The sequence below is a fragment of the Mesoplodon bidens genome (genome assembly GCF_964165515.1).
Source record: "Mesoplodon bidens genome assembly, chromosome: 6".
Taxonomy (NCBI): Eukaryota; Metazoa; Chordata; class Mammalia; order Artiodactyla; family Ziphiidae; genus Mesoplodon; species Mesoplodon bidens.
Window position 1 is genome coordinate 18,842,914 of NC_138162.1, and position 24,658 is coordinate 18,867,571.

General features: G+C 41.9%; 1 protein-coding gene across 2 annotated transcripts in view; it reads left to right on the top strand.

Annotated features, from left to right (window-relative positions):
• Window positions 1–24,658, top strand: part of LOC308618540 (uncharacterized protein) — a 224,254-nt gene that overhangs the window by 116,492 nt on the left and 83,104 nt on the right. For both annotated transcript variants that reach the window (XR_014016025.1, XR_014016026.1), the window contains exon 2: window positions 24,416–24,652. The gene's annotated coding sequence lies outside the window, so the exon portion shown is untranslated. The remainder of the gene's footprint in view (window positions 1–24,415; window positions 24,653–24,658) is intronic.

A 24,658-nucleotide genomic window follows, 5' to 3' on the forward strand; every position in this document is an offset into this window, starting at 1 on the left:
GAGGTGGTTTTCTGGTAAATGATGCAGTAGGTATAAAGGTGTGTTGTGGGACTTCCCTGGTGGCACAGTGGTTAAGAAGCCACCTGACAATGGGGATCCCTGGTCCCCACATGCCGCGTAGCAACTAAGCCCATGAGCCACAACTACTGAGCCTATGCTCTAGAGGCTGAGAGCCACAACTACTGAGCCCTTGTGCCGTAACTACTGAAGCCCATGTGCCTAGAGTCCATGCTCTGCAACAAGAGAAGCCACTGCAATGAGAAGCACGTGCACTGCAACGAAGAGTAGCCCCTACTCGCCGCAACTAGAGAAAGCCCGAGTGCAGCAACGAAGACCCAGTGCAGTCAAAAATAAATAAATTAGTTTTAAAAAAAAAAGGTGTGTTGTTCCCTGCTTTAAACACAGTGAGTATCATATAGTAGAAATTCAACAAAGGGAGTAAGTAATTGAAGTAATTGGAGACATTTCATTCCCTTTAATTTGTACCTTGGGTTCTGAGATTCCTGAAGGGAGGGACAATATCTTACTCATCTTTGTACCCTCTGTTCCTAGCACAATGGTCTGCACATTCTTGGTGATCAATACATGTGTTGCTTTGAATAATACACACTTGATATTTCTTAGTTCTCTTCCACCCACTCTGATTCTGCGTTAGGTGTATAGGAAGTTCTCAATAGAGCTCAGTGCATCATTTTACTTAATGAACTTGTGGATGCTCTCCTGGGAAGACACACAACTCATCATCCAAGTAGCATGCCATTTGAGAGTTATGTAGACACACCACATTAATTTCACCACTCTTGGAACATGCCCAATTTGTATTGTTTTAATTGTACAAGTTGGAAGACAGAGAGGCCAAAATACATACTCAGTCACAAGTAAAGCCTTCTTTATATGGCCTGCCATGTTCTTCATGATTGTTCTCCCTACGGCCTCATCTCTCACTGAAACTCACTTGACCTTTCCTGCATCCCAGCCATGCTGTTCTCTCCTGCATCTGTGAACTTGTATGAGCAATTTCAGTTGCCTACAGTACCCTCATGTGCCGTCTGCTAGACAGCTTCCTGCAAAGCATGACACGAGTTGCACATCTTCTGTGAAATAGTCCCCCAGTTTCCTAAGCAGAGTTAGGCTCTCCTCTCTCCATTCAGCATGACTTTCATGTCACACTTCACAGCACTGATCCTGTAGTTTTGTAATTTGCTCTTTAGTAAAATCATGAGCTACTTGACAACTTTAATTTTAGGGCACACCAATGCCTGGTACATAGAAGATGTTTGGTAAGAGTTTTCCAAATTCAGAGAGAAAGCATAAGTGAGTAGCCAGGAAAAGGAGGAAAGAGAAATTAGTTCAATAAGAAAAAAAAATTGTGTAAACAACAAACGTATTTTAAAATAAATTTCTCTAATGCCTTAATTCAATAGTTATTTCTTTACTGATTTAAAAAAATGATATAAATGTATACTGTTTACCAGGAGAAAAAATTTAAACTTTACTGACTAACAAATTTCATATTTTGAAATCTAAAACTCATTTTCCGGAAAAATTTTCCAGCCTGCTTGTGAATAATTTAACTGTGGCAAAGTGGAAACCAGAAAGCTAAAAAAAATGCTATGTAAAAGTGTTCATCAGATCGAGAAAGAAAATCCTTATGTCTGCAGTTTACTTTTAATTCTGTACATGTTTCAAGAAAATTTCAGAACCACCCAAAGAGAACTCAAATCTCTAATTAGTCCACATTTTCTGGTTGTTCAAGCATATTGTAATTTCCAAGTTCCTAGTTCTAGTAATTTGTCAGTGATCTGAGGATAACACACACACACACACACACACACAATCTTTCATGAGTCATCTTCAGCTCAGAGCACAGTAGCTATGGGGATAACACTTTTTTCCTGTCTTTGACATTTCAGTTCTCAACTTTAGAAATCTCTCTGCAGTTGGATTAAGTTTAAATATGATGTCAAGTTTTCCACTACTTCATGAGAAAAACATCTCTCCCGAGTTTAAATAAGTCTAATTGTGCTTACTCTTGTGTTAATTTGGGGAATTCCTGGATTCCTTTGCAGAAAGGGGGAAACAGCAGTGTCCTAGTGTGGATGATAAGGGGAGAAGAACATTGAGTGATATGTATCAGCCACCAGCATTGCTTCTTCATAAGCGAATCAAGATATAGAAGGGTAGGAGGAGCTGAACTGGAGACTTCAGAGATGTTATAGACAGCATTTTTGGTGAGAAAATGAAAGAACAGTCATTTTAGTGGGCACTGTATCCTTAGCACCTAAAATATTGCATATAGTAATTGTTCAAAAAATATTTGTTGAACACAGATATAGAGAGCAAATGTGTGGATACTAAGGGGGAAGGGGGGTGGGAGGAATAGGGAGATTGGGATTGACATATATACACTATTGATACTATGTATAAAATATATAACAAATGAGAACATACTGTATAGCACAGGGAACTCTTACCTAATGCACTGCAGTGACCTAAATGGGAAGGAAATCCAGAAAAGAGGGGATATATGTATATGTATAGCTGATTCATTTTGCTGTACAGCAGAAACTAATACAACAATGTAAAGCAGCTATACTCCAATAAAAATAATTTTAAAATATATTTATTGAAAAAAAGTAAGTGTATAAGTGATCCTGCTTCACCAGGTAGAGATTAGTATATGTGAATGACAGGAACTTCAGGAAAAGGAAATTTTTGCACAACGATGGAAGCTGTCCTTTTATTTTTCCACCAAAAACAAAAAATGCTTTTGAGTAGTAGAAAGATGAACTATTTCTCTTTTTCATCAATATGACATGAAACAACCCTAGAATTGCTGAAGAGGACTTACTCCAAAGGTCATTGCCGTCCTCTCTCACCCCTCTTCTGCTCATAAACATCACTATCCCCACACCAGCCATAATGAACAGTCCGGTGACCTTAGGCAAATTCCTTAAAAATCACTGAGTCTTAGTTCTCTTTTTGTACGTGGAAAGAAAGGGGTCTTTCTCTTTTCGCGTTATGTATTTTTCCCCATCCTCTCTCCAGTCGTGAGATATGTTTAAGGTAATGAAGCATCGGTGTCATGCTATGAGAGGTTATTAATCTATAGTTGAGAGTTTCATTTTTACTGCTGGTGAACCAATCTAAAGAAGTGAGGCTAAACCTGACTGGGAAGCTTGAAAACAGATGGTGGTAATAAGATGTTTGGGGACCCTGGGAGAAAAAAAAAGGGGGGAGAGAAAAAGGGAAGAAAAGGAAAGTGAGATCTATGAACATCTAACTCAGATGATCTAAACAGTAAATAATGTGATGCCTGCACTTGCTTGTGAATGGCCATGAATAAGACTGGATTCTTTTTGGTACTGAGCGATCCAGACTTTTCAGGCATAAGTGTAGAGTTAGGCAAAGTGGAGAGAAGAGTACAAGTAGAAATTACTAACACCATATCTGGTTTTCTTCTCCTTCCTGGAAGTGTGGGAAGACTTCCCAGATTCCCTTGCAGCTAGGCTGCGGTCATGTGACCAATCTTGGCCAATGGGCTGTGACAAGCATCACTTCCAAGGGGAGGCTTTTAGAGAAGCAAGGATGAATTCTCCATACTTTCTCTTCCCCTGATGCAGCAATCAAGTAAAACAGGGATCCCCAATCCCCCGGACCGCAGACTGTTACTGGTCTTCAGCCTGTTAGGAACCAGGCTGCACAGAAGGAGGTGAGTGGCGGGTGAATGTGCAAAGCTTCATCTGTCACTCCCCTTCATTCCTCATCACTCACATTACCAACTGAACCATCCCCCTTACCCCCACCCCATCCGTCCGTGGAAAAATTGTCTTCCATGAAACCGGTCCGTGGTGCCAAAAACGTTGGGGACCACTGAAGTAAAACATATGTTGATGTCAGAGCCACAGGGTGGAAGCACCCTAGCTCCTTGCATTGCCACATAAAAAGCTGTCTAGAAGAGTTGCCTATCTCCCATCAAATTGGTATGAGTAAGAAACAAACTTTTGTTGTATAAAGCCATTGAGAGTTAGGGGTATATTTGTCACTGCATCACAGGCTCGCCTATTCTAACTGGTTCACTTAAATAGCTGTCATAAGAATTAAATAAGAAAGTATTTTTCAAGTGTTCAGTAAAGTATGCTAAATGTTATTTGTCAATAATTTGGATGAAAAGCTTTCTTGTGGCAAGTTTTTATTATCAAATATCTCTATAAATACATGCTAAAGAAAATGTTCCAGACAATACTTGCTGTGGCTTTTCATAAAGGAATTGTGTCACATTTAGCTTCAAATCATCTCTGATGACATGATAAGAACGAGCATGAATTTTTGGACTGTAACAGACTCATGTGCCAATCTCACCTCTGTCATTTACTGGCTTGGGATTTTGTCTAAACTAATCAAATTTCCTAAGCTTCAGATGTTTCATCTGTGAGATGTGGTAGCAGGAGGTGTGGGGGGAGAGAAAAATGTCTTTATTGGATCATTGTGAGAATGAAAATAAAAGTGTATGTGCCCAGTAAGTTCCAATGCTCTATACATAAGATCGAAGTACTAACAGTGGGCAATATTCAATTAACATTAAATATTTTCTGATTACTACAAATCGGAGTGAAGGATAAAAGTAAATAGCTGACAAATATATTTGGTCTTTTTATAATCTTATTCTATGGAATACAAAAAGGAGAAAGGAGTGAGAAACCAAGTCAGTAGAAGGTTCTGGTTATGGGCCACCTTAAGAGAAAGTTTGAGAAGGAGGTAGCTGTCTTTCCATTGAAGCTCCATTGGCCAAGTCCAATGTTGACATTACCTAGTCAAAGATACAGACTTTAAAGATTGAATTATATTTAGACAATTAAAACTAGCTTAGCTGAGTGAATGTGAATAAAGGTTGTCCTCTGGGGCCAAGATGTAGCTGTCATCAATCATAAACAGACATAAACCCAGGACGGAGTGGATCTTTGCAGAAAATATTTATGTCGGTTACTATGCACTTGGGTTTTGTGGGATATGTCTATTTTTCCAATAGTTAATGACATGATATTTAATGCGCTCAGATTAGCTCTTGACTATTTTCTCTCTCCTTTTTTTTCTTTCCTTTCTTCTTTCCTTTCTCCTTTTCTCTTTCTCTTCCTTCCTTCCTTATAATGACCTGTTCCCATATATTTTGCCTACCTATTTCCAGTTTTGGATACACAAAATGGCTAATACTCTTAGATTCTTTCCTTACACTAATTCCTGGCTTTGAATTAAATTTTTTAAAAAACTTTATAAAGTGTCAGGATGATCCTTAACATGCCCTGCTTCGTTGTTTGATTACATTATCCCTGGCTGGCATTCCATTCTAGCCCCAGGTTCCAAAGTAACTTCTAAAATTTTATCTTTAATTGATATCCTAGAAATAGTGAATAAAAAACTTTGGAAATACTTCAGAGTTCTTTTTATAGATGAGGAATCTGAGACTCATTTTATGTGATCCAGGGTTACTGGGTTGACAGAACTAAGACTCATCCAAATCCCAGGATGCCAGTGACCTCATTTCTAATCATAATTAACCATGCCTACATCTCCTACAGGGTAAACCATGTTTAAAAATGCACAGGCAGGGCTTCCCTGGTGGTGCAGTGGTTGAGAGTCTGCCTGCCGATGCAGGGGACACGGGTTCGTGCCCCGGTCCGGGAGGATCCCACATGCCGCGAAGTGGCTGGGCCCGTGAGCCATGGCTGCTGAGCCTGCATGTCCAGAGCCTGTGCTCTGCAGCGGGAGAGGCCGCGACAGTGAGAGGCCCGCGTATCACAAAAAAAAAAAAAAAAAAAAAAAAAAATGCACAGGCATAGACCAATGTAATAAACACTGTTTTCTTGGTCCGCTTCTCCAAGTACAGTCATCTCTGATAGCTAGTGACATCATAATTCTCCAGCTTAAAACCTTTTCCAGGTTAAAATGAAACTCCTTTGGATTTTTTAGTTTTTATATCTTAGTGTGAGTTAATTTGTGATAATCTCATGGAGATATTCCTGGATGAGAAACGAGCAGAAGAGCACTAATCAGGGAGAGAAGAGAAAGTCATATATACCAAGTCTTTGAGAAAAAATACCAAAAGCAAACTTTGTCAGCATTTGCCTGGAGCCAACTCAACATTTAATAACCATACTTGTATTCACTTTATTTATCAAGCTTTTCCCTGCTAAATGAAAATCACTATCCTAGGTACTGTGGTAAAACAGAGTTTAGTAGAGAATGGTTAGAAATTTATGGGACCTTACAGCTAAGATGCCAGCCTATCTCATGTCATTTAAGTAACACAATGATAAAACAGAACAAAATGCTTATAACAAGGGACATACACAACGCTCTTAGGGAGTAGAGAGATTGATTTTAATAGGGAAATGGTGGGGATGGGAAAGAATTCCTTGAGGATGTAACCTTTAAACAGGACCTTTTAGAGTCAACAGCAAGGAAAAGGAATTTTGAAGCTGAGAGAAGGCCATACCTAAATGTCCATTCAGCATCTTACAAATATTTCTTGTGTTTTTTGCTGAACCTCAAGCATATAGCAAAAAAAGACGTTAACCTTGACTCAAGGAATTTTCTGTCTCATATAAGCCATTGGAGAAAACAATTTAATATGAGGTAGCAAGAAGGGAACAAGAACACGGGGTTAGCTTATTTTGCTCACGACAAATGCACATCCAGTTTATTCTCTATTGATGGTGTTTCTTGGATTGTATTTTTATTGTCTTCGATAATGGTAAAGGAGACAGTGTACAGAATGTAGGCTTTCTTATTCAGACCTGTTTTGCCTCCCTATACTCTTTCCTCTTTATGCTCAGGCCACAGGGGTGATCATTCCTCTCTAGAATGAATTTTCTAGTCCTTCTTTTGTCAGAAGCTATCCTCACAAGTTTGTGTGTGTGTGTGTGTGTGTGTGTGTTTTGCGGTACGCGGGCCTCTCACTGTTGTGGCCTCTCCCGTTGCGGAGCACAGGCTCCGGACGCGCAGGCTCAGCGGCCATGGCTCACGGGCCCAGCCGCTCCACGGCATGTGGGATCTTCCCGGACCGGGGCATGAACCCGTGTCCCCTGCATCAGCAGGCGGACTCTCAACAACTGAGCCACCAGGGAAGCCCTCCTCACAAGTTTTGATGGTTTAATCTTGTTGGAAAAACTGTGTTCCTGGGAGCCCCAGACTAGGCTCTTGTTGTTTAGGTACTGTTTGGGTAGTGTTCCTGAATAACTGATCCAGATTTTGTGGTTTATGGTTTGGTCCCTTGGGATACCCTGTGTCTTAATGCTCTGTGACATCAGAGGACTCACCACACCTCTCTGAACTTCAGTTTCCCTACCTGTAAAGTGAAGATTACTTGATGCGTGTGTGTGTGTGTGTGTGTGTGTGTACAATTTGTAGAAGAAAAGTAGCTGCTCTGAAAATTAGAAAATCTCAAATCTATCCCTGGCTGTATCCCTAATTTTCATTGGGAAAATCATGTTACACTTTGTAATGCCTAAGTTTTCCATTTAAGGGGAAATATAAGAAGACTAAACTTGAAACTGATCAACAATGCAATCAAATAAGCCAATTTGGTAAGGAGACAAGGGTAGAAAGAGGCCAACGGACTGCTTGACTGAATGACTGATTATTTGATTCAGTTGGTCAGACTAATCAGAACCATCCGTCTAGTAGTCAAGGGTGTGTACACATATCAAAACAATTTCAGAAAAGGACTTAGGAACATCTGTTTATTTGGACTAGTATAGACAAAAATATATAGTAATATAGACTAAATGCTTTGATATCTTTTAATCCTAGTTGAAGCTTTTAGGGGAAAAAAAAAGTATGATGAAATCCATGGGCTTTGTTAAGCCTTAGAGAGTAACAAAATTGTGTCCCTACATATTTATTTAAAAATTCTGTGTCCATTCACGATCCAAATACAAACTCATCATTTGTGTTTCTTCTTTTTCTTTATATGAGAGCAGAGGGACTGTGATAATAATAAAGATAATGAAGAAGAGGTCAAAAGAAAGAAAGGACCCTCTCTCCTTTCTGCTCCACTTAGCATGTCTTGTCTTATTCTCATTACCTTGTTCCTCTCTCCCCATTCTTCTCCAGGCTACTTTTGGGTTTTCATTTCCTGGAAAATAATTCATCTATTTTTCTCTTTGGTCACTTTATAAGTCCCCACAAAAATCCCCATACTCTGATGTCTCAGCTGGCATTACAGCCTCATCTTTGATTCTGTCATCAGTGGCCTCTGACTAGTTCACAGCTTCTGGGACTCAGCATGTGAGTGGAAAAGAGAAGCAACGTTTAGCAGACAGCCTATGATGCATGTACTACAGTTTGACTCTGGTTACAGAGCAAGTTCACTGTTGAACAAGGATTGGAGCTTAAGTCTGTCTGAAGTCCAAGATGTCTTTACCACACAATAATGCCATTATGCTTTTTAGTTTGAAGAAAGACCATAAAAATTTCTCCATACCTCAGTGGGCATCTAAACTTCAATTAGGGAGACAAGCTAAATGAATCTTAGGCTAGGTATTTACTCAGGGCACAAGTGTTGGGTTTCCATTTCATGATTACCATGCTGGTAAATATAATAATTACAATAATAACAATGGTGATGATGATAATGATGATGATGATGATGATAACAACACCAGTCCACATTTATAGAACTTTTATAATGTGTCAGGAATTCTCCTAAACTTTTTACATGTATTGACTGGATAAGCCCTCTCAACAACTCTAAGTTCAGTACTATCCAATGATCTCCCTTTTACAGATAAGAAAACTGAGACACAGTGAGGAGAGTGGAAGATATCAGCCATTTTCATTTCACTCAATCTTTTATTGGAAATTTTTTAAGGAACACTTGGTAAATTAATTGTAAACAAGGCAACGTAAAATATGATGTATCAATTTTATGGCACAGAGGAAGGTTTTAACAATTACCTCAGATATAGTGCTTACAGTTCACTATATGCTTTATTAAAAAAAAAAAAGTCATCCAAACCATCACATAAAGAACAGAAGAATATCCCACCCCCATTCTTTGATAAAATCACTGAAAACTGAAATCACTGCCCCCGCATTTCTGGCGTCAGTTCTCAAGTCAGCAGTATTGGTCTCTGAAGATTCCAGAAGAGGGAAGCCATGGAGCATTGGAGTATTATATGAGTTTCCCAGGGCTGCCATACAAATTACCACAAATTTGGTGGCTTTAAACAATGAAATGTATTCAGGCACAGTTCTGGAGCCCAGAAGTCTGAAATCCAGTTGTCAGCTGGAGTAAGCTTCCTCTGAAGGCTCCAAGGGAGACTCTTTCATTGCCTCTTCCAGTTGCTGGTGGCTCCAGGCATTTTTTGGCTTGTGCTGCATATATTTTTCCCACTCTCCTTGGAGGTAGGACCCACTGGGGTAATTTAGGATGCTCTTATCTCACAACATTTGATTTAATTACATCTGCAAAGAACTTTTTCCCAAATAAAGTCACATTTATAGGTTTTAGAAGTAGGACAGTGGGGTTGGGGAGGTACCATGCAACCCACTATAAATAATTAGGCAAGTTCTTCTAAGAACTTAGTGGTGTTCAAAACACAATTCTAAATAGTTTACTTATTGATATAATGGAGGTAATTCCCCAGAGCGTCACAATGAATGCCCTGGGGCCATAATCAAATAAAGGACTCTGACCTAAGAAGATAAAAAAATTTTGAGCAAGGGAGAGGCTTGTTTTGAATTAATAGGACAAGAATAGAGTAGACCTGGGCTTCCCTGGTGGCACAGTGGTTAAGTTCAAGCCCTGGTCCGGGACGATCATACAAGCCGTGGAGCAACTAAGCCTGTGTGCCACAGCTACCGAGCCTGTGCTCTAGAGCCTGTGAGCCACAACTCCTGAGCCCGTGTGCCACAACTACTGAAGTCCACGCCTAGAGCCCATGCTCCCCAACAAGAGAAGCCACCGCAGTGAGAAGCCCACGTACTGCAATGAAGAGTAGCCCCCGCTCGCTGCAACTAGAGAAAGCTCGCACGCAGCAATGAAGACCCAACACAGCGAAAAAAAATAAAAAATAAATTAATTTTAAAAAAAAGAATAGAGTAGATCTGTAAACTTCCACTCTCTCTCTCTCTCTAAAATACTTTCTTAACTACAACTTTGAATTGGCAAAACACTCACTCAAACTTAATTAAGATCATATGTTTTAGTTTTTACTCTTTGACAGGCTTTAAAATGTCATTCAGATGTGTTAACTTGGCAAAAAGAGGAAAATAAAACTGGGGAAAATGAGTAAAAGATTTAAAAAATGAAAAAGGGAAATAAGTTTTAAGGATAAAGATACATTCATATATTACTTTCAATACTGGAACGTGCATTATCACTTATCATCTACATTTTTCAGCTCATACGTTTTTGAGTATCAGAAATCTTAAAATCTCAAGAAATTTTCATTGATTTAAAACTGGGGGCTTCCCTGGTGGCGCAGTGGTTGAGAGTCTGCCTGCCGATGCAGGGGACACGGGTTCGTGCCCCGGTCCAGGAGGATCCCACGTGCCGCGGAGCGGCTGGGCCCGTGAGCCATGGGCGCTGGGCCTGCGCGTCCGGGGCCTGTGCTCCGCAATGGGAGAGGCCACAGCAATGAGAGGCCCGCATACCGCAAAAAAAACACCAAAAAATCAACAAAAAAAAACAAAAATAAAACTGGAAATAGTTTGAGTCCTTATAGAAAAGATGAGATTATGGTTGTGGGGATATCATAATGCCTTTGAGAAATAACCTGAAGATTTATCTGAATGTTTGTTACTGTTGAGTGAATGTTTGTGTTCCCCCAAGATTCATAGTTTGAAATCCTAACCCCCAATGTAACGGTATTAGGAAGTGGGGCCTTGAGAAGATGAATAGATCAGGATGGTTCAGCTCTCATTAGTGGGATTAATGACCTTATAAAAGAGACCCCAGAAAGGTCTCTCCTTCTTTTACCATGTGAGGACACAGGAAGAAGACTGCTCTCTATGAATCAGGAACTGGGCCCCCCCCATATAAGGAATCTGTTGGCACCTTGATCTTGGACTTCCCAGGCTCCAGAAATGTGAGAAATAAGTTTCTGTTATTGATAAGCCACCTGGTATATGGTAATTTGTTATACAGCCTGAATGGACTAAGTCATCTGTGAATCTCTAGTTGGAATGGTTAGAGGGTGGTAAGAGCTTGGCAAGATTCTAGGGCATTTTGTTCCTTGTTCTTGGGAAACAGCATTTCCCAAACATGGTCTATAAAACAGCTGCATAATATTCAGTTCTTTAATTCTAACACATACCCAGCCCTGATTTTTTTTTTTTTTTTCGTTATGCGGGCCTCTCACTGTTGTGGCCTCTCCCATTGCGGAGCACAGGCTCTGGACGCGCAGGCTCAGCAGCCATGGCTCACGGGCCCAGCCGCTCCGCGGCATGTGGGATCTTCCCAGACCGGGGCACGAACCCGTGTCCCCTGCATCGGCAGGCGGACTCTCAACCACTGCGCCACCAGGGAAGCCCCCCAGACCTGATTTTAACGCCTCTGAAATTAGGCTGCATGTTACATGTTACACAATGTTAAAGGATATTTTTTAGCAACTAGGCCTTGATTTGGCAATCTTAGCTGTGCATGGATGAGACCTTTCATCTGGTGCTCACTTCAGTCGGCTTATCTGCATTTGTTGTACCTCTTGTGGCTAGATTTAACTTGAGTCCTCAATTGTTGCTTATAAAAGATTACATTTTCAGGTTGCATTGAAATGAACATTTTTATGAAGGCAGAATATTGACAGTCAAATGACAAGAAATCCAATTTAAGATGGTAGACGTTGCCAGACTCTTGAAGTAGATCATAAAATGTTGAAAGCTGGGAGAAGTTGATGTGATTTATTTAGTCATTGAACTGTTTTATCTGTCAAAGTCTTCCAGTTGAATTCCAAGAGATGCCGATTAACTTCTAGAGAGACATACTTAAATTAAATATGTAATCGGAAAAGCATATAAAACCCTAAAAGCCTTTCATATAATATAGAATTATGATGTCAATCCTGAAGGTGTTGAATAAGTCAATATGATGAGCATAATTTATGAAAAACAACATGTCAATCTGATGTTGAACACCGTAGGCTGATGAAATCTTCCTTTCAGGATTTCAAAAGGTATATTAGTTTACTAAAACCTCTTAAATATCCATAATAAAGAAATATACTTAACTTTGTTTTCACCATCATTTCTAAACATATGTGAAACTAGAACTCCCCCTACCACCCCCACCCCCACACACACACACCAGCTACTACCATTTACCAGTGCTGCATCCTGGTGAACACACCTTAAGGCATATTACCCTATGGAAAGATGATTATGTTTATTTACCTAATCTTCAATTTGTAAATGGTAAAGTCACAGATACAACTGAAAGAATAGAAGGCTGTAATTCAGAAGACGCTACTATTATTTTTTCATTAATTTGCTTTATAATCATGAGCAGGACCCTCCTCTTTCTCTGCACTGGTTTCCCCAACTCTTTAATAAAAATACATCAATTGTACAAAATAATACACAATTCCCTTTACTGCCCTACCCTTCGATGCCTGCAATGAGGTCCATTAGATGGGGATAGAATGCAATCATCTTTGGTTAAACCTACTCTTTTTTTTTTTTTTTTTTTTGCTGTACGCGGGCCTCTCACTGTTGTGGCCTCTCCCGTTGTGGAGCACAGGCTCCGGACGCGCAGGCTCAGTCTGGGGCACGAACCCGTGTCCCCTGCATCAGCAGGCGGACTCTCAACAACTGCGCCACCAGGGAAGCCCCTAAACCTACTCTTGTAAATCATTTTGTGAAACATAAAACCACAACTTATTCTGTGGTTTTCAAGAGTAACACATGAATTTATTTGATAGTTTTCCTTTTAGATCAGTCACCCATCTAATGCCACATTCTGAGAGTCACATGCCAGCCACCACAGGGAGAGCTATGTAATCAAGTGTATAATTCAGTGTTTATTTATCAAATTCCTTTCATGTGTTGACCCTATTCTTTGCATTGAGTAGAGTCGTCTGAGGCCACAAGGAGGGGGGCGTGGCTCTTGAATGCTTGGCCACATATTCCACTTTGGTGGTGGTGGTGGTGTTGATGGTGGTGGTTCGCCTCTCCTTCCTCATCCTTGTCATCATCATCACCATCACATCTCACCTCCAGTTCACCTTCTATATTACTTCCTATAAGATGTGATTCTGGCATGCCCCTGCTTAACACTTTAGATGCTTCCCAACACCCCAGGGATGAAGTCCAATCTCCTTGCATGGTTTGTGAGAACTTTTGTCCCTTTTCATTCTCATCTCTTGCCATTTTCCCACCAACCACTCTCTATTCCAGCCATGAATGATCTTTGAATGTGCCATACTCTCTTCCACCTCTACGCTCTGAACATGCTGTTTCTTTATCCAAGGCTGTTGTCTCCAACCCTACCTTCCCCCTTCACTACCTCCATTTGGTTATTTTTTCAAAAAGGTCATTTCCTGTGGGTAAATTGATAGTGCCTTGATCACCAATACTACACTAGGTAGCACTCCTATCAGCTTCTACAGCAGCTCACACTTTCCCTAATATGACACTGTCAACAGTCTGTTGTAATTGCCTTTTTCCTAGTGTATCTCCCACTGAATTTCAGCCTTTGGGGTGGCTTTTCAGCTGGATGACTTCAGATGGTATAAACGTCCTGTTAAACTCCAGAGCTCTGTTCAGCAGTGTGACCAGATCTGAAGTCTACTGTCCAGAGCATAGATGTGAGAAGATGAAGGAACCAGACTGTTTTGAGTCACTGTAGGTGACATGACATTTTCAATCCCACCTATCCAATGTGATAGCAAGACAAACCTCCAACAATGCACTGTATGGACAAAGCCCAAACAGCTGGAACAAATGTCATGCTCCAGAAACAATCCTCAGTTGCCCATGGACTGGCTTACATGCCAGACTACTCTTATCTATTCTAGAGATCTGAAAATTTCTCTTTACTGTTCTATCTTCCCTCTGACACACATGTCAACTGACCACATGTTTGTCTGCCTGGAGAGTGAGTTTCTCTCCCCTCCTACCACCAAACACAACTTTCCTTTTGAAGCTGTGAATCAAGCTAACTGCCTGGCAGTCTCTGGTATTAGAATCATAAGGCACCATGTGTGAAGATGACAGGATCTAGAAAACCAGTTTTTTTTTGTAACTACAATTTATTAGTTTACTAATGAAAAGGTAACGATGAAAAATTGTGACTTTTTCTAAGGATCCCCTGTGATCCAGTCACCTTGAATACATTATATAATTAATCCCCTCAACAATCATACAAGTAGGTATTACTGTCCCCATTTCACAGAGGAAGAGACAAAGGCTTGGGGGCTTAATGGCTTGTCCAAAGTCATGCAGCTGACAACTGTCCGAGTTGGTGTTAGACACCACATCCTTCTGATTCCAAAGTCTGTCTTCTTACCATTCCATGGTGGTGATTCTCAATGTTTCAGAGCAGGATATGCAGTACTTAAAGAGTCAATAAAGAAAAATGATTTATTTGGAAACACTTGTTTTTCATCTGCAGTGGAATGGAGTAAAAAAGACCCTCCTTCTGGGCCAGCCATTCTCACTGGTGCCTAAAGTGGAGAACTGCCCAGCCGTCCCACCAACCAGGACATACCTGTGGCAGGTGGGGTCACTGGAACTCACTGCCCTCTCTTCTAAGGAATGTTCCCTGAATAACCCTTCCATTCCATCCAGGCAACTCATTCATTGACACATTGTAGGAGCTGACAGAACACTGGCTGACCAGAGTTTGAGGGCTGACCCTGTCCCTGAACACCCAGGAGAACTAGATGATCATTAAATGACTGCATCTCACAAGGAGGAGTCGGGGCTCTTGCAGGGTTGGAGAGGGAGCCACATGGGTGAAATCCTGCACGTGAGGGAACCCTGGAAACTGTGAAAGGGTCTGAAATCCTCTTCTGCACTTTGAATCTGCTGCCTTAGTTTGGTTTTGGTTTTGTTCTTTTCTATTACGTGTTCATGATAATGTTGACAGCGAATGTTTATTAAGTGTTTAACTTGTGCCAGGCAAATTGTACTGTACAGGCATTTCTGATTCTATCTTTATGGCTACCTCACATCTTATTATTGTATGATAAGAATTGCTATTTTACATGTGAGTAAACTGAGAATCAAAGAGCTATCCCCTGTGTCTGATTCATCTGGACTCCCTGACGGAAAAAGGATCTGAAGTCAGGGCTCCAGGGGCCCAGAGCCCTGACACAGGCCTCTGTATCATGCTGGTGACTTTGCTAAATTTTGACCTTCAAGTCAAAGAATGTGGATTAACCATGATTGTTTTCACCATGGAAAAAGAGAGTTGCATGGAACAACTAAATTAATATTCTCAGATTCCTCTTCTACAAAAGAGAGCTAGAAAGAGTCCCTACTTCATGAGGAGGAGAAAATGATAGATACATAAAATACTTTAAAAAGTATCTGTCAAGATCAACATTCAATAAGTCAGTGGCGGGAGGGAGATTCAAGAGGGAGGAGATATGGGGATATATGTATATGTATAGCTGATTCACTTTGTTATACAGCAGAAACTAACACACCATTGTAGAGCAATTATACTCCAATAAAGATGTTAATTAATTAATTAATTAATTAAACCAAAAAAGAAAAGTGAGTAGCTATTACTACATATTCTCTTTGAATGTCATTTACCTTATTCCCCTCCCTCCTCTGGCACATAATATCTTCAAGGATAGTGTCAGTGCTAACATTCCTCTTATTTCTGGCTCACATAGAAACCTGTCCCAGATCTGTAGCCCACAAAAGATGTAATGGACAGGATGTAAGGCCCAGGAGGTCTGTTGGGAGCCCACTCACAGGGCAATCAGTTTGGGGATCAGAACTGATGACCAAATGGAAACAGTTCCTCACAGGGGGAACAGCACTCTACAGTTTAGAGTTAAACAGTACCAGCACAGGGGTTGGTGACATGGACTTTGATGTCAGCCTGAATTAAAAACACAAATCTGATACTTCAGTAAGTACAAATTAAGTGCTCTCTATATACCAAGCACTGGGAAAGAAATTTCACACTCACTAGCTTTGTGAACTCATGCAGGTAAATACATTCCCCAAAGCTCAGTTTCCTCAGCTGTAAAATAACGTAACACAGTCTACCTCAGGGTGCTCTCAGCTTTATAAGAAACTGTATACTGATGGTTCTGAGAACGGTGACCAGTGATGGTGGCTCTGACGATTTGGCCTCTATGTCTGACCTTTTTACTCCATTTGATTGTCATGATGATCTTAAGCAATATTTTTATTACCATAAATAAATTACCATTTTAAAGGTAAAGGAATTGAATTGACTAGTTCGTGCCTCCCACCTGTTCTCATGAGCAGCACGAGGCACCTATAGAGCAAGTGTGGTGACAGCAGGTGATCACCAGTGCTCCCTGAAGGAGATCGAAGGGTGACTGGACTGTGCAGATTGCCCAGGGGCTGCAGAGAAGCACGTTATCCCAGCTGTCTCTAAATCTTCCCACCAGTGAGTCCTCGGCACCATACATGGCCACGTGAATTTGCTGGGTTTTCAGGAGCTGAATGGAGGTGGGAAATCTGCCAGCCTTGGCTTCATCCCTAGGCAAGTTCTGCCACCCCTCGCTGCCAACTCAGACACTCGTCATATTATTCATGCATGTGGTATCTTCCACAAGAAGCATTGGCTCCCCAAAGGCTAGCATGGAGAGGCTGGCGCTGGGAGCCCAGAAATCCAGACCAGCAGTAGAAAAGTTTGGTGTGAATTTGGGGACCTGCTGGGTTCATCAGCCTGTGTCAATTCTGGGCAAACCAAGATTGGTCTCCTAAGGCTGGCATCCCCTGGTCCAGTCCATCAATCACACCATGGAAGACAAGCACCATGCTAGACACTGTGCAGGGAGCAGGGAGGGAGGTGTCTTGGTTTGCCCAGGCTGCCATGGGTGGTTTAAGCAACAGACATTTATTTTTTCAGAGTTCTGGAGGCTGGAAGTCTGAGATCAGGGTACCTTCATGGTCGGTTTCTGGTGAGAGATCTCTTTCTGACTTGAAGATGGCTGCCTTCTTGCTGTGTTACCACACGGTGGAGAGAGAGAATGAACAAGCTCTCTGGTGTTTCTTCTTATAAGGGCACCAAGCCCATCATCAAGCCCCACTTTCATGAGCTCAAATCTAATCACCTCCCAAAGGTCACATCTCCAAATACCATCACAATAAGGGGTTAGGGTTTCAACATAGGTATTCTGGACGTAATTCAGTCCACAGCAGGAGGTAATCATTTGGTTACATTTCGAGACTGGTCAATTTTCAATAATATATTTAAGAGAATCAGGGACAAACTAGGAAATGCAGAGAAGAGAGATCAGAATAGTAAAGGATCTTAAAATCATATTATTCAAGAAAGAAAAATAGTAAGTCAACCATAAAGGAACCAGTGGGGACTTGTACTAGTGCAACAGGAGAAAATAGTTTAAAATGTTAAGGTGCTAACAGACAGACGTATTACAGGAGCCCAACCTACAAAATTATCAGGTGATAGTTAAAATTTAACATGGTATTGACAAACATTCAGTATTTTTTTTTTTTTTTTTTTTTTTTTTTTTTTTTGCAGTATGTGGGCATCTCACTGTTGTGGCCTCTCCCGTTGCGGAGCACAGGCTCCGGACGCGCAGGCTCAGCAGCCATGGCTCACGGGCCCAGCAGCTCCGTGGCATGTGGGATCTTCCCAGACTGGGGCACGAACCCGTGTCCCCTGCGTCGGCAGGCGGACTCTCAACCACTGCGCCACCAGGGAAGCCCTCAGTATTTTTATTACAATTTTAGGATACAAGTTATATGTTGAGAGTCAACTGCAAATAGCATAGGTGATCATCCCAAATGACTAATGCACTCATTTAGTAATTAGCAAATTAACATTCCACCTTTCTGGTCAACTCTTCTAGTAAAACTCAAATTATTTGAGCAAATTTTTTTCTTTAGTCTGTACTCACAGGTGAGCAGCCATACAATAGTACTATTCGATACTGACCTTCTGTGGCAAATGAATCAAGCCCCAAGTGAACCCTTATTACCAGGGGCCTTTACTCATTTGGTTGAGATTAAGGACAAATAGCAGTAGCTCAGGAAAGCCATAAACCCTTTCCTCAGAAATATGCATTAATGGACAAATAGTTTTCATGATGTATAGTTTCAGAGAGTAGAAGAGGTCATAGTTGGTGCTCAGTGATTATTTGTTGAATAACAATGAATGACCGAATGAATAAATGTTGCAACCTATTTTGTCTTAGGACAAGGCTATCTCATAGGTATACTTGGGTACCACTTTTCCCTTCTGAGGCAGAAGCTCTTCCAAGAGGTTTGCAGGCACACCTTGTGACTTCAGTAGGTTTTGCTGGGCTCTGCTGGGTTTAGCTTCCAGCTGTAGGTCTGGGTCAGGTCTATTCTTTCTGTCTCATTCTGCAGCCCAGGCTAAAGGGACGGTACATACCAGGCCATGTGCTTATGGTGATGACAGAAGCAGAAGATAGCCTGTCATGTCATGTTGATGACAAGCCAAGGGCCCAAAGTCACATAGTGGAATATATATTCCAGCTACAGTGAGGCCATAGCAAGGGTGTGGATAGTTAATACGGTTATAGGGGATTGAAGAATCAAGACCAACAACTCAAACTCCCTCCCTTCCATTTACTTCATGGAAGTTCCCTGAGCTAGGTTTTGAAGGACAAATTGAAGGGATTAGAAAAACATTTAGGCCAAGGAAACAAAGATGAAAAACTAGGAATAAATAAACGGATAAACAAAAAGAAAGCAAGCGAGAGAGTAAGACAGCATCTGAAAGAACAAACTGGTAGGAAATTTCAGATAAGTACTATCAGTGTTTGAGGACTTTGTTTGTTTGTTTGTTGTTTGAGAATTCCTTGAAGTTCTGAGTCCTGAATAGGAAGCCAGGGAAACTAGATTGAGTCCCAGTTCTAATATTGTGGGCGCTTAGTCAAAGCTCTCCCCTCTCCGTCTTGTTTCTCCATTTGTAAGGATGAAGGATTCTCCCAGGTGAAGGCCAAAGGCCCTTGAAGCTTTGAGAATGTTCATATTCTAATCCACCTGGCACCAAATGGAGTTATTCTGGAGTTGCCCTCTAAAGCCGGGAAAGAAGGAAAGAAGGAGTGATTAACAGTCATGCTTATGGCCCTTAAAGCACAGCAATGGGGACTGGCGATAAATAGGATGACACTTTCCAAAACAGAGGACAACCCGTCTGGGAAATCCATGCCGGAATGTTCCTTCCGGGTTGGCCCTGGAAATCCCTGACCATAGAGCATTCTTACCTCCAAAATGTTGAAGGGGCAAGGGGAGGGCAAGCCTACATCTGATGCCAAATACATAAAGACCATTCCAGTTAGTTAATGGAATCCACAGCTTGAAAAAGGAGTAACTTGTGTTGCAAGCAATCCTGGGGCGCCAGCGCCTCTGTTTCCATTCACACCAAATGACCTCAGGTCAGCAGAGTATGGAAAGGACGGCCTCAGTCAATGCCACCGATAGTCAAGGCTAACTAGGCTCTAGGGGAAAGGGCTTCAAAGAGTCCACAGATATTACTTACTGTGTCTGCCAGTGAGACTTCTGACCAAAACAAAGCGGGACCGCTGGGTTGAGCCAGGCTCTGGGAAGTGTGAAAATGCTGCATAAATATGGCCATGGGACCATGGAGACTTCCACAGGCTTCCTTTTCGAGGCCTGGATCGGCTATGGGGCTGTGCTAGGGAGAGTCGCTTCCACTTAAATTCTCTAAAGAGTTAGGGAAGCTGGGAAGTTGGACAACCCGCTTATCATCCCCTAGCAACAGGCACCACTGTAAGACACCTGGGTTCTCGCTATGAATCAGCTGCCCCACTCTCGTGTGATACTGTGCAGGTTACTCTCCCTCTCTGGGCCTTAGTTTTCTCACTGTTAAAAGAAGGAAGTTGGATTAGGAAGTTGATGCTTTGGGAATATAGAGAAGTGAGCTTTGCTTTAAGCAGCTAATATGTGGCTGAAAATGTACTTGCTGGTGTGTGTGTGTGTTTATGTATCAACTTTATAATGGCTGGAACTAAGGCTCACAGATAGGCATTTCCTATGGTCAGTTCAGATGGGTAAACATGGGTTAGTCGTGTTGCTAGGTTCAGCGAGTAGAGGAATGAATAAAGCTCAGTTCTTCTCTTGAGAAGATTCCGATTGGTGGCAAGACAGACCTGTAAAAAGATAATCATAGCACAATGTGGTGGAGGCGACAGAGAACCTAACATTGATTGGAGATAGAGAAATAAGGCAGTGGCAAAAGTAGGCCCTCCTGCAGTGAGTGGAGGGGTTGGGTGGTGGAGAGAGTTGCCAACAGGAAAGAACTGTATGATGATTATGGGTTGTCTTTCAAAAAAGTGAGTGGGAGGGCCTCCCTGGTGGCGCAGTGGTTGAGAGTCCGCCTGCCGATGCAGGGGATACGGGTTCGTGCCCCGGTCTGGGAGGATCCCATATGCCGCGGAGCGGCTGGGCCCGTGAGCCATGGCCGCTGGGCCTGCGCATCCGGAGCCTGTGCTCCGCAACGGGAGAGGCCACAACAGTGAGAGGCCCGCATACCGCAAAAAGGAAAAAAAAAAAAAAAAAAAAAAAAAAGTGAGTGGGAGAGGCTGGAAGAAAGAATAAAGAAAGGCTTTCCAAGACAAAAGGCAAAGCATAAGGCATGGAAATGTAAGAGAAGGTGCACAGCATGAGATGGCACTAGAAACCCTCTGATTAACTCAATGTTGCTGCAGTATAAAATAGAAGGAAATAAAATAGTGGCTAATCTGGGCTCAAACAAATATCTTCTCAAAGCAAATCCATCCTTCTTCCATTAAACCGCTCTGGCTTTTATTTCATTTTGTTTGAAAATACCTTATAAAATATTTTGATGTACAAAATGTTGCAAAGAATAAAATAAATAACACCATATCCTTACCATTCAGTTTAAGAAATAAAACATGGGAACATCATAACAGAGCCTTGCAATCCCCGCCCTGAGCACACCCAGGGGAGCAGATTTATCTCTCAAGGTTGGCATAGCAGTAATTGAACTCTAAGGAACGGGACATAAAATTGGAATTTTAATTTATTAACTTATATTGCAAAATCTGACACATGAACAAGAATATGATTGTCCCTGAAGTCAGTACATTCCTTTCCTGTACCAAGCTACAGAGGATGCCACATCTTCGTCAAAAGCTAATTTGTCAGTTAACAGTGAGAAATTCCAGGCAGTCTGACCAGTTTATTCTTTCCTAGGGGCTAGTTTCTCATGAAACATCAAATTATAGACAGATGTTCTCCTGGTAAATCTGGAGTCAGATGAACCAAAAATCTAACTGCATGAACCTAAGGTAGCCTGATTCCTATCTTCTTCCCTCCCTCCCTCCTTCCCTTCCTTCCATGCTTCCTTCATCCTCCTTCCTCAGGGTTGCAAGACAAAATACAAAACACCCAGTTAAATTTGAACTTCAGGTAAACAACAAATAAATTTCTAGTATAACTGTGTCCCAAATATTGCATGAGACATACTTATTTTTAAAAATCATTCATTGGGCTTCCCTGGTGGCGCAGTGGTTGAGAGTCTGCCTGCTAGTGCAGGGGACACGGGTTCGAGCCCTGGTCTGGGGGGATCCCACATGCCACGGAGCGGCTGGGCCCGTGAGCCACAACTACTGAGCCTGCGCGTCTGGAGCCTGTGCTCCACAGCAAGAGAGGCCACGACAGTGAGAGGCCTGCGCACCGCGATGAAGAGTGGACCCTGCTTGCCACAACTAGAGAAGGCCCTTGCACAGAAACGAAGACCCAACACAGCCAAAAATAAATATAAATAAATTAAAAGAAGGCTCAACATTAAAAAAAAAAAATCATTCATTGTTCATCTGAAATTCAACTTGAACTAAGCATTTTATAGTTTTATTTGCTAAGCCTGGAAATCCTATAATCCTCCCTGCCTTTGACAGATATTTATTGAGAATCAATCACATGTTAGTGAATGGGACCTTTTTCTTATTTTCTTGCTACCCAGCACCTTTTGATTTCCCATATTATGTTTTCAGGGGTTTCTAGCTTTCTGAATCCTGTCTCACAAAGGTAGAATGGAGCTGAAACTGTGCACTTCAGATTGGGACTTGAACCCACGTGCCAAGACTCGAACCCAGCCAAGACCCAGATTGGGACTTGAACCCACCGTCTTTTAATTAGAATCATTCACCTGGTGTCTGGACTTACTGAGGCTCAGGTTCTTTGTGTCTCAGCGCAGAAGGAATTCAGAGAGAGACAAAGTGATAGGCAAGAAGTAGATTTATTAATACAGGATGCTTGTGAGGGATACAAGCATGCAGGTGAGGGGGCTCTGCCCTGAGAATTAAGTGGCCTACATTTTTATAATCAAAGGAAAGTGGGGGAGGGGAAAAGACTGGCTTTTTTCTCATTCTTTAAGTAGACGTCAGGCTTACATCACTAGCTCCTCCTCTGTATTGGGCAGGAGAGTATTTGACCCTATGAGGTCAAACTGGGACTGTCACAGTGCTTATTCAAATCAACAGAAGGGTGGTAACATATACTAAAATATGTTGAATCATTTCAGACTTCCGTATAATGAGGGTCTCCTACTTTGGAATGTCATCTTTCCCTTAAATTCCTGTCCTTGATCCTAAGGACTGTTATCTTGCTGAACTCGACCAGCAGAATGCAGACTTCATTTCGTCACTTAATGACCTGGGGCATATCTCGTGCTTTTATTTATGGCTTTATAGTTAAGCAAAACCTGCTTCGTTCCATATGCTGAACTTGCTGGCACCCTGATCTTGGACTTCCATCCTCCAGAGCTGTAAGAGAGAAATTTCTGTTGTTTATAAGCTACCCAGTCTCTGGTATTTTGTTACAGAAGCCTAAGTGGACTAAGACACCAGCAATAGGCCCTGCTGATAATAAGTACCTCCTGATACAATGTGATAAAGAGGAACTTCACCTCTGTGGAATTCTTCCCCCAAATCTGTACACTTCGTCTAATCATGCAGCAAACATCAGACAAACTCAAATTGAAGGACATTCTACAAAATAGCTTCCCTCACGTACTCCTCAAAATTGTCAAGGCATGGGGCTTCCCTGGTGGCGCAGTGGTTGAGAGTCCACCTGCCGATGCAAGGGACGCGGGTTCGTGCCCCAGTCCGGGAAGATCCCACATGCCGCGGAGCGGCTAGGCCCGTGAGCCATGGCCGCTGAGCCTGCGCGTCCAGAGCCTGTGCTCTGCAACGGGAGAGGCCACAACAGTGAGAGGCCCTCGTACCGCAAACAAAACAAAACAAACAAAAAAAACAAAAAAAATTATCAAGGCATGAAAAGTAAGAAAAGACAAAGACACTGTCACGGATCAGAGGGGACTAAGGAAATGTGACGACTAAATGCAATGTGGTATAGTGGATTGGGTTCTGGAACAGAAAAGAAGACTTTAGTGTAAAAATTGGTCAAATCTGAACAAAATCTGCAGTTAAGAATAATATATCAGTATTAGTTTCTTAGTTTTGACAAATATATCATTAATGTAAAATGTCAACATTAGGGGAAACTAAGCAAGGGATCTACAGGAACTCTCTGTATTAATTTTGCAGCTGTTCCATAAATCTACCATTATTCTCAAATAAAAAGTTTATTTGAAAAAAATAGAAGCAGGAAAATGTGTTAAATGACTATTGCAGACAGTTGTGTAGGCAATAGAATGGGCTATAGTAAGGTCGTTAAGATAGCCAGAGAGGGACAAATCAGGGCTTTCCTTTTGGAAGTAGAAATGACAGTTCCAGAATGTCCTTTTGACATTAAGAAAAGTCTTTCCAACCGTAAGAGTGCAAGGTCCATAAACAGAAGTCTTAAATTGATCAAGACTTTACAAAGTGACCCAGCAACACATACCAGAAGTGTGCATGCTCCAAGTCCTGACAGATTTCCAATCCTCCAACTCCCATGGAGAACAATTTTTTTTTTTTGTCCAAATCCCAGAAGCTGTCCCCTAAGCTTCTTATTTAGCTGATTTATAAATGTTTGGTTTTTCATTTGCATCAAATAAATTGTTCCCAACAGTGAGCTGGTGATTCAGCCTGGGTGGGAAGCTCCCTCCTGTCCTAGGGCCATGTTCTTGCTAATCTGTCATTCTGCACTATGGCCTTAGGAATCCCTTTATTTATCCTGTAGTTAACTACAGTAGTTTTGCCTTCAGTTGTTAAAAGTCTGGGTGGAAATGAAGTGTATGTTTTGTTTCTCACTGCATAATGTTTTGTTTTGTTTTATTTTGCAGTAGGCGGGCCTCTCACTGTTGTGGCCTCTCCCATTGCGGAGCACAGGCTCCAGACGCGCAGGCTCAGCGGCCATGGCCCACGGGCCCAGCCGCTCCGCGGCATGTGGGATCTTCCCGGACCTGGGCATGAACCCGTGTCCCCTGCATCGGCAGGCGGACTCTCAACCACTGCGCCACCAGGGAAGCCCTGCATAATGTTTTTGATGGATAACTGTGGAGCAAGCCCAAGAAGAGGGAGTGAGT